At 34.6% G+C, this 10,669-nt stretch overlaps 1 non-coding gene across 1 annotated transcript; it reads left to right on the plus strand.

The window, feature by feature from the left end:
* Positions 1-10,320: 10,320 nt before the first annotated feature.
* LOC121207374 (small nucleolar RNA R71) lies at positions 10,321-10,427 on the plus strand. Its single transcript, XR_005902470.1, has one exon. It is a non-coding gene; the product is annotated as a small nucleolar RNA R71 (small nucleolar RNA).
* Positions 10,428-10,669: the final 242 nt, after the last annotated feature.

Consider the following 10,669-nt stretch of genomic DNA (forward strand, 5'->3'; position numbering starts at 1 on the left):
TCAAGGCATAAAGCCGAACCTTCAAAATCAATTATCAATACACGTTCAAACAAGCCTTCCTACAAATATACAAGTTCTCCTACTAAGTTTTATCCTTGTATATGAACATTATTCATATGGCCGAATACACAAGGTTACAAATATACATAATTCACATTCGGCATTACCATTTAATTTAACGAGTTCTTGCATAAAAATTTCAAGCTCATATGAAACAAAATAACACGATCCTGTTCTCCCTTGGTTAAACTAAATCATGCTTTAAGGTTTAACACATTTGACCATTAGAGAGTTAATCAAATTAGCATTCAATTATTCTATACACCCACCATTAACCGAATCTCATTTAATCAAATTTATTTCTTGACAATTTCATCACATTCGGTCATAGGTAATTTAATCCTATAAAGAGTCAAATTTTACTTCAATTCACTAAGGTGAGGTTATTATAATTTAACCTCTATTTCCGAATGCCCTCTTCTCCATAAAACCATCAAATTTTCAAATTATAATAGGTTCATAACTCATTTAACCACTAATTCCATGCCAAGCACAAAAAGGCCATTGGTTTTACACCTAACTTACAAGACCATAAAACATAAAGGTTTAATGTTCATCTTTAACACAATTACCACACTTCAAACTAAATTTTCAGCTTCATATATCCCACACCAGATTTTTCCATGCTCAATTTCCATGGCCGAATGATATCCTCAGCAATTAAGTCATATTAAACATAAATTTTCCCTAATTAAGATTATAAGCTCATAATCACTTACAATTTCATCTTCTAAGTCTATCAAACACTCCTTATTCCAATTCCATTTTCAGCTATCAAAATTGACATTTCCTATCCAATACCGAACATGCCACATAACCAATTCAAGAGAATAAATCCATGGGTTTAAGGTAGCATCAAGCTAGGAACTCAAAACATCAAACTTAATATCAATTTAACAAGTATTCACCTTGAATTTTAGCCCTTCTGTAGACTGAATACCCAAAGCTTCTTCTCCTATTTGTTTTCTTTAGTTCCGGCTCAAATGAAGGCTATGAAGCTCACCTTGTTTTTATCACCATATTCACTTTTATTTTATCAAATTTTAATTATAACATATTATAAATATATAATTTATTAATTTAAAACACATAATGCATCATAACAACCCCCACTACCGTGAACATGGATAGAAAATGGTCAAATAAGCATGCAAATCCTCCACAATAATAAACCTTAAGGTTTGGTCACTTTAAAATCTATCTACCACCCTTTTAAAAATTTACAACTAAGTCCTCTTTAATAAAATTTATGTATTTTATAATATAAACTATTAAATATTACTTACTAAATATAATATACACATAATGCCAAAATCATAACATCATTACCGTCCACTAATATTAAAAGTGGGCCATTTGACATGCAAGTCCACAACTTTAGTAGTTTAACATTTTAATCACTTGGACATTTGCCTATCATATTTTTAAAGTTTCTCAAATATGTCCTTTTTAGCTAATTTCACATCCAAATGACAAAATTAAAGCATGAAATTTTCACACATACTTATTCACAAATAATAAGCATAGAATATAACAATTAATTATTTTTGTAACTCAGTTTTGTGGTCCCGAAACCACTTTCTGACTAGGGTCAAGTTAGAGGTGTCACAATCAGCTTCTAAAGGGTCTAATTTCACTTTAAAGACCCCCATTTTGGTTCTCTAGCTATGTGGTACATCTATCAAATAAAATAGAACTTTTATCCCTTATGCGATTTAGTCATTTTTCAAAATTAAGCTCACAAACGCTAAAATTACCTCACCAAATTTCTCATGCACTAATATAATCATGCTATAACACCAAAATAATAATAAAAATAATTTCTTGACTTCGGACTTGTGGTCCCAAAACCACTATTCCGACTAAGCCCAAAATTGGGCTATTACAATTCTCCCCCTCTTAAGGATTTTCATCCCAGAAAATCTTACTCGTGAATAGGTTCGGGTATTGATCTCTCATGGTCTCCTCAGGTTCCCATGTGGCTTCCTCGACTCTATGTCCACGCCACAAAACTTTAACAAGTGCTCTACTTTATTCCTCAATTGTTTAACCTCCTGAGCCAAAATCTTAACCGGCTCTTCACCATAAGTCATATCCAGGTAAATCTCAACCTTAGTTGGCGCGATAACATGCGAAGGATCCGATCTATATCGACGTAACATGGGCACATGGAACACGTCGTAAATCTTTTCCAACTCTGAGGGTAGGCCAATCGGTAGGCAAGAGGCCCTATACTCTCAGTAATCTCATAAGGTTCTATAAAACGAGGGCTTAGCTTGCCTTTTCTACTGAATTTGAGGACTTTCCTCCATAGGGATACTTTCAAAAACACCCTATCATTGACTTAAAACTCAATTTCCTTTCATTTCAAATCTGCGTAGGATTTCTGTCTATCCGAAGCGACTTTCAAACAGTCGCGAATCACAATAACTTTCTCTTCAATTTCTTTGACTAAATCAACCCCGTGAATCTGATTTTCTTCAAGTTCAGTCCAATATGGGGGTGTCCGACACTTGCGTCCATATAAAGCCTCACAAGGCGCCATTTTTAGACTTGACTGATAACTATTATTGTAGGTAAACTCTACCAATGGTAAGTACTTTTCCCAATTTCCTTGAAACTCAAGAACATAACTTCGCAACATGTCTTCTAAGATTTGAATCACTTTTTCTGAATGACCGTCTGTTTACGGGTGAAATGTCATATTAAAATTTAGTTTTATTCCCAATGCCTCTTGCAACTTCTTCCAAAATCGCGAGGTAAACCTCAGATCTCTATCCTAAATAATCAACAAGGGTACTCCATGGAGTCTCACAATCTCGTAAACATAAAATTCAGCCCATTTCTCAAGGGAATAATCGGTACACATTGGTATAAAATGTGTCGACTTTGTTAATCTATCAACGACCCAAACGAAATCCTTTTTCCTTAGCATCAAAGGCAACCCTGACACAAAATCCATGGTTACACGGCTCCATTTCCACTCGAGAACCATCACAGGTTGAAGTAAACCTGAAGGTACTTGGTGTTCAGCCTTCACTTGTTGACAAACTAGACACTTAGAAACAAACTCCGAAATGTCTCCTTTCATTCCTGACCACCGGTACATTTTCTTCAAGTCGTTATACATTTTCACACTACCCGGATGGATAGATAAGCAACCACTATATGCTTCTCGTAAAATCTTCTGAATAATCTCATTGTCCTTACGCACACAAATCCTATCTTGGTACATCATGCATCTATCGGTACCAACACAAAATTTGATTCATTTCTTGCCTCACACTGAGCCATCTTAGCTTACAATCCTTATCACCTTTCTAATCTTCACAAATCTCTTGAAGGAACATTGGTTTAACTCTCATCTCGGTTAGAATTGAACCATCATCAATCACGGTCAATTGAGTATTCATAGCCTTCAAGGCAAATAATGATTTCCTACTCAATGCATCAGTGACTACATTTGCCTTTCCAGGGTGGTAGTCAATCACCAACTAGTAATCCTTTATCAACTCCAACCATCTTCGTTGTCGTAAATTCAGCTCCTTTTGAGTCATCAAATACTTTAAAATCTTATGGTCAGTAAATACCCGACATCTCTCGCCATACAAATGGTGTCTCTAAATTTTTAACGCAAACACGATGGCGGCCAACTCTAAATCTTGGGTCGGGTAATTTTTCTCGTGCGGCTTAAGTTGCCTCGAGGCATATGCTATCACTTTGCCTTCTTCCATGAGCACACATCCCAATCCATTTAAAGAGGCATCACTATACACGACAAATTCTTTTCCCGGTTCTCGTTGCACTAAAACTGGAGCTTTTGTCAAGAAGGTCTTTAGTTTCTCAAAACTCTGTTGGCACTTCTCCATCCATTCAAACTTGACATCTTTTTGTAACAACTTTGTCATTAGAGTGGCTATCATCGAGAATCCATTTACAAATCTTCTGTAGTACCCAGCCAAACCCAGAAAGCTTTGAATCTCTGACACACTTCTCGGATGTTTCCACTCAACAATAGCCAAGATCTTACTCGGGTCAACTCTGATCCTCTCACCCGACACAATGTGTCCCAAGAATCTGACCTCTCGTAGCCAAAATTCACTTTACTAAACTTGGCATACAACTGCTTATCTCTTAAGGTTTGTAAAACCATCCTCAAATGCTCCACATGTTTACTCTTATCACGCGAATAAATTAATATGTCATCGATAAAGATGGAACGACAAAAAAATGTGTAAGTGTACACAATCGCAACAAGTAATAAAGTGACAAGTAAATGTCGAGTTATCGTACACACAGGGACTGTAAAAAGAATTATTTATGAAATTAATTGTAAAACACTTTGGTGAAGTAAAAATAATTTGGTTTTATAAGATGGGCAAAAACTATTTAAAAACTAAGTAAATGATTTAAATAAAACAAAAGAGTTCTAGTGCACGATTTCAAATAGGATTTAATCAATGTATCATACTTGTGTTGGATTAATTATATTTCTTAAACTCAGAATTACTAAACTCATGTTTACACTGTTACGAATAAATTCACAGCAACCCGGTAATTTGCTTACTTATGAACAAACTTACATGCAAAAATCCATTCATCTCTTGACATACCCCAATATCAATTCAACCGACTAAACAGATTCTAGCAAGCAAATATGCTGTTGCATATTCATACTCATTAAATTGAACCAATCTCTTGCATATCCCTATGTCAATTCAAACGATTAATTATATCTAATAAGCATATAAAAGACTTTGTGAAGTAACAAGGCATCCCTACCTTTAAACAATTTAATCACAAAAATCTTGCAAGTTATGCAAGGCAATAATATCGCCAGATACATTGCTAATATAACCTTTAGCTACCTTAGAAGAATAAACATGCACTGATTAAATATTGTGTCAACTAATTAAAATTGCAATCCATTTAAATAATTAATTCATTAGTTACCTCACAGTCGTAACGCAAGAATAACTTAGGCATGATTTTACTTAATCAAGCATCTTACCGAGGCTTATAACAACATAAACAACATTTTAACAATTCAAGCAGGCAGAATATAATCAACCCAACAAAAACATAATTTAAGCTGAATTGATTAAAATAACCATTTCAGTAGCATAAATATTCATAAACATGTTCGTCAAAACAACAGCAAAAATTAAAGAGTTAGGGAACAAGAGGAAAATCTGATGTTTCTCCGTAGCTTGACTAGTTGCTCCATTCTTCGTTCTTCGTTCTTCGTTGGCCTTGGCTATCAAGGTGGCTTATGAACACCTAATTGCTGCTCCAAAATGGCTGATAGAAGCCTCTTTCCCAAGAGAAGAAATCGACACTTGAACAAAAGGGAATGGAATGCAAAAAATGAGAGAAAAGTTAGAGAGGGAATGAGAGAATGATGTGAAGTGAGGGATGATTTGAATGATCAACAAGGGGTGGCTTTTATAGCTGAATATAGTAGCTAAAAATTGCAAAAAGAATCAGCATAAGAGACCTCCCTTGGCCGGCCACACACATGGAAAAGTTGAGAGTTTCAACTTTGCTATTTTAGACTTGGGGAAATTTCGTAAAGTCATAATTAAAGGAGCGGTTTGAATGCATTTTGAAAGTTCTTCAAGGACCTTTTTGCAAGCATATTTAATCAGCTAAAATGCGGATTTGGGTCAGCCTATGGATGGTTCTAGGCTGCCCATTTAGCGGCTGGTTCGGTTCACTCAATATTGTTCGACCTGTGCGGTTCAACTGGACCCTTTCTCCATAATTAATTAAAAATAATTTATTTAACCCAAATTAAATGAGAAATAAATTAAAATTAATTAAATTATGAATTAATACACATTTCTGGACCGTCTTAGGCTGGAAATTAAAGTGCCTCAATACTTCAAATTGCTTCTCGATTTTGTGCTTTCAGCAGTGTCAGCCGAGACAAATTTCACCCTTTGCGCGAATCTGTCAAAAATAGTCAAAATTAGTCAAAGTTAAGTATAAAATTAAATAAATTCACCATGTTCATATTTTTAACATGAATTAATTATTTTATAATATTTAATTATTTGTCGACAAGAATTTAACTGAATTTGAATGAATTAAAGAAAAATTGGGTATGAAAAAGTATATAAAGTTTTGTGTTTCCATACCCCCAAACTTAATTCATTGCTCGTCCCGAGTAATGCATAAATTTTGAAAAGAATTTCTCGAAAACACCTCTGAAAAATTCCTTTAGAAAATTTTTTTCTCAAATTATGGATAGAAAATACTTATGCTCAAAAACAAGAAATCTGATGATTATGCTAACTTAAGTATACATATTGTTCAAATTAAATTCAATAAATTATTATAATAGAAAAATTTAGACTAAATGCTTTTGTAACAAGACATGTTAACCCTTACCAATTTGATTTTTATTCCTTTATTCAAGACTAACTTGCAATCATTAAGCTTAACTTATGTCTTCATATGTTGATCGTAGCAATTTCTCTCCACTAATGTAAGTAGCATGAGGAATTTGAATTAATAGGTCTTTATCAAGGTTGTAACATTGCTAGGCTAGGGGTAGGTGAAGGATGGATAAATTTGGTTTAAAAATCCTAGACTCAGCCTCAATCGAACCTTCGGAGTTTTTACCTTCGATACACCAACTTGACTTTTATATGCTCTTTTATACATCTCTTTCAAATACATGTGCTCTCTCTCTCTCTCATTTTTTTCACGAGCACTTACTTTGTGCACTGCAATTCTCGAGCAATTGATACTTCTTTTCAACTCCCCCAAACTTATTTTTGAAGTACATCTTGAATATTACTGAGTCTAGTGTTTGGGACAATTTTAAGATCATTAAGCGAAGAGTAATGGCTAATTATTGTAAGGGTCAAAATAAAATTAGGCCATATAGCCTCAAAATTGGGTTTCAAAGGATAAAATTTTACCATGGTGGGCTTGAAAGGCTCAGACTGTCCAAACAATAGTTGCATAAATCATTTCCAAATTCCATGCTCCCTAGGATTTCGCCTCAAGAAACTACTAAGTCAATTCTAAAGACTTAAACTTTCATGCATACCTAACTTTCCTAAAGACTAAAAAATTTTATGGTACGAATTTGCATGCTTTATTAAAAATACATTCATGTCATTATTAAGCTAACATAATAATTTATTGAAATAATAGAACATTATTCATACTGAAATTGAGCATACTTAACAAATATCAAATTTTTGAAAATAAATCCTAATCATAATTAAAAGAAAAAAATTTATTCTGAGTGGAAATAATTCAAAATTTCGGTCCCCCCAACTTAAAATGAACATTGTCCTCATTGTTTAAAGTGAACAGATACTATACACCAGGTAGGATTTTAGAAAAGAGGAGGTGAGTCAATTTGACTACTTAAGTACCAATCTCTTTCTAAATCCAATCCTAGACATGTATATATCTATTGCCACACTTTATACTTTGTGACTTGCTCACATTTTATTAGTGATTTTCCTCTCTTGTTTTATTATGTAAAAAATAAAATAAAATAAAAGATTCCTAATTAAACTTAATCCTAAAAATAGTCTAAGAATAAAAATAAAGTAAAGTCAAGATCCCCCCTTTATTTATTTGCAGATTCTTCTGAATTCAACTCGTCTTTTGATGCATCATCTTTGTTTTTCATGAATCGCTTCACTCCATCTTCGATAGTGGACTCCATGGTTCAAATATGAAATCTGGAAACTTAGACACAAAAATAAATGAGTTATGATATATATATTTTAAATGCATATCTGATTGAGTCATCCCGTATTTTTTAGTATCTCCAGTAATCTTGTTACAGCAACTACATGTGTTGCAGCATAGCCACTATACCAAACTGTTCACTTCGTGGAATGGTGCTAGTTAAAGGGACTCTCAGATTCGAACTTAGGAAATCTGTTAAGCGTGGTTTCAGTTTTGGGCAGGTGGGTGAGTAGCTAAGGGTAAGGTTTTAAGTTGAAAAGTGTGGCGATTTTAAGGATAGTTTAGGTGTGGTAGTTGGTGACTTCGAATGAAGGTGTTTGGAGTGGTGATTCAGAGAGTTAAGGGCTGCAACGTTAAGGGGTTAGGTGAGATGCACTATTGGGCTACTTGGGAGTGGTGGTGGAGCAAGGTAAGGGCTGTAGGTTTGTACGGAAAATGTTTGAATATTTCTGTTCTTAGTAGTGTCTTAAGCCCAATGGCAGCTAGTTTTTGGATCCAAGGCTCTTATACTGAAAATAAACTAAAAAAAACACTCAAAGAAATTAGTGGTTGGGATAAAAGTTGGCCCTTTATTTAACAAAACAAATACTTAAATTCTTTGGGCTACTTAGAAAAATATTTTTTTTAAATTACATTAAATTAAACTTCCAGGAAAGACTAGAGGGGTCACGGATGGTCCCGCTTAAGTCCCAATCTCCTAGACAGAGTTTTAATTAATGTAATGAACTAAAAAAAATTATATCTAAGTCTACCATTTTATTCAAATGAGGAAAGAAGAACTAAAAATGTAAAATAATGGTAGAGAAAGTGAAGAGAACTCCCTCTATTTTATTTAGGATCATCATTGACCATGGTGGTGTCAAATAGCAATTTGTCATACCAACCATAATCATCTAGGAAGTAATCATATTCTTTCCCATCAAATCTGTCCTACATCTTATTAGGGAAAGAAAACCCGTAATGACCTTTCCTAGTGATCTTGTTTAACTTTCTATAATTCCTGCAAATCTTCCAACTCGTGACTCGAATATGTGAAATAATCCATCCAGTACCCTTCTTGTGCCTTTCCAAAATCACAAGTGCCTCTTCTTCTTGATGTTTGGTGAACTCAACTGAAATAATGATAGGCAAATTCGAAGGCAGACCCAAATAGTCATATTTCAGATGATGAGACAAAATCTTCAGTTCCAATTTTGCTGGCTTTTCAATCAACGACTTTGGTTGCGTATACTCCCGAGATGATAACTCTAATGATTCGAGTGGAACTTCTTGAGTGAATTCCTTCGAGTTAGCTTCTAACCAAGCTAAGCATTCATTGTCTTCATCATCACTTGGTAAATCCTCCAGTAGAATGTGTTCTAATGGATCATCTAAAGAATTGAGCTCTAATTCTGTAAAAGCCAGTGATTCCATCTTCAAAATAGCAGAGCAGTCATCAACTATATCTTGGGATTTAGCAGCATCAAATTCATTAAAAGTCACCTTTTCATCAAAAATTTCTTTCAATTGAGTATGTTCTTGCTGCTTCTGGAATCGTTGATGATATGGCAATGGTGGAATCTTAGCTTTAACCGGACAACTCTTCTGTGGAAATTTCTCTGGATCTGAAAAGGGTGTTAGATAATCAGAACTAATTGGTTTAGAGTTTACCTTATAAAGGATCACTGAATCTAACTTTTATGATACAGGAGCTTCAACACTTCGTTGAGCTTCCTCTTTGTCTTGAGCTAGAACAGGCTCATCTTGAACCTCTACCACATTGGGCTCCAATGTTTTTCCACTTAGCAAAGAGACTGTTTTGTAATGTTCTTTGCCCAAAATTTTTGGATTTTCTGTGTCGCTTGGCCAAATACCTTGGGGTTTATTTCAAAGTTCATTGGTTAGTTGACCAATTTGATTCTCCAGATTTCTTAAAGTGGTATCATTCTTCACTATGTATGCCTTCAGTATATTCTCAAGATCACTTGAAGATTCAGTTGGTGGGGGTTGTTGCACTTGTTGAGAATATTCTGATGGATAATTTTGTTGAAATGGCATAACAGAGTCACTATGGTCCGCCCATTGATTACTCTATACAGAAATTGGATAATTCTTCCATGAGGAGTTGTAAAAATTTGATTGCGGATCATTCCAATTCTGATTTCCCATGTAATAATTTGACTCTTAATTCAATGGGCAATTTTCAAATTAATGGCCATCTCTACAGTATTTACAAGAAATATTCTCGAACTGGTTCAATTGTTGACCTATTAGATTACCGTTGAAACCATTAAAAGTTATGTTTTTAAGCATAGAAGACATAGAGGATACCTGGGCTGCCAAAGAAGCAAGTGTTCCGCTTTATGTACTCTTGCTACTCGTCTTTTTGAGGCTGCTCGGTTGATTAGCCACTGATAGTTATTGCTGGCAATTCTTTCAATAATCTTGTAGGCATCGTTATAAGACTTAGAAAGAAGGGCTCTATTTGTCGAAGCATCCACCATCATTCTAGTATGAATATTAAGACCAATATAGAATGTCTCCATTTGAACACAGCAAGGAATGTCGTGATGAGGGCACTTTCGTAGTAACTTCTTGAACCGCTCCCATGCCTCATATAAAGATTCTTCATCAAGTTGTTGAAATGAAGTGATTTCATTTCGGATCTTAGCAGTTAAAGATGGAGGGAAATATTTCATTAAGAAACGTTCAACCAACTCTTGCCATGTAGTTATGGAACTGGACGGTAGGGAGTTCAACCATGCTCGTGCTCTATCTCTTAAGGAGTACGGAAATAATCTCAGTCTCAAGGTGTCCTCAGTCACCCCAACTAGTTTAAATGAGTCACTCACTTCCATGAATAGCCGAAGATGAAGATGTGGATCTTTAGTAGGAATCCCACTAAATTGAC

The sequence above is a fragment of the Gossypium hirsutum genome, chromosome A01 (assembly GCF_007990345.1).
Source record: "Gossypium hirsutum isolate 1008001.06 chromosome A01, Gossypium_hirsutum_v2.1, whole genome shotgun sequence".
Taxonomy (NCBI): domain Eukaryota; kingdom Viridiplantae; phylum Streptophyta; class Magnoliopsida; order Malvales; family Malvaceae; genus Gossypium; species Gossypium hirsutum.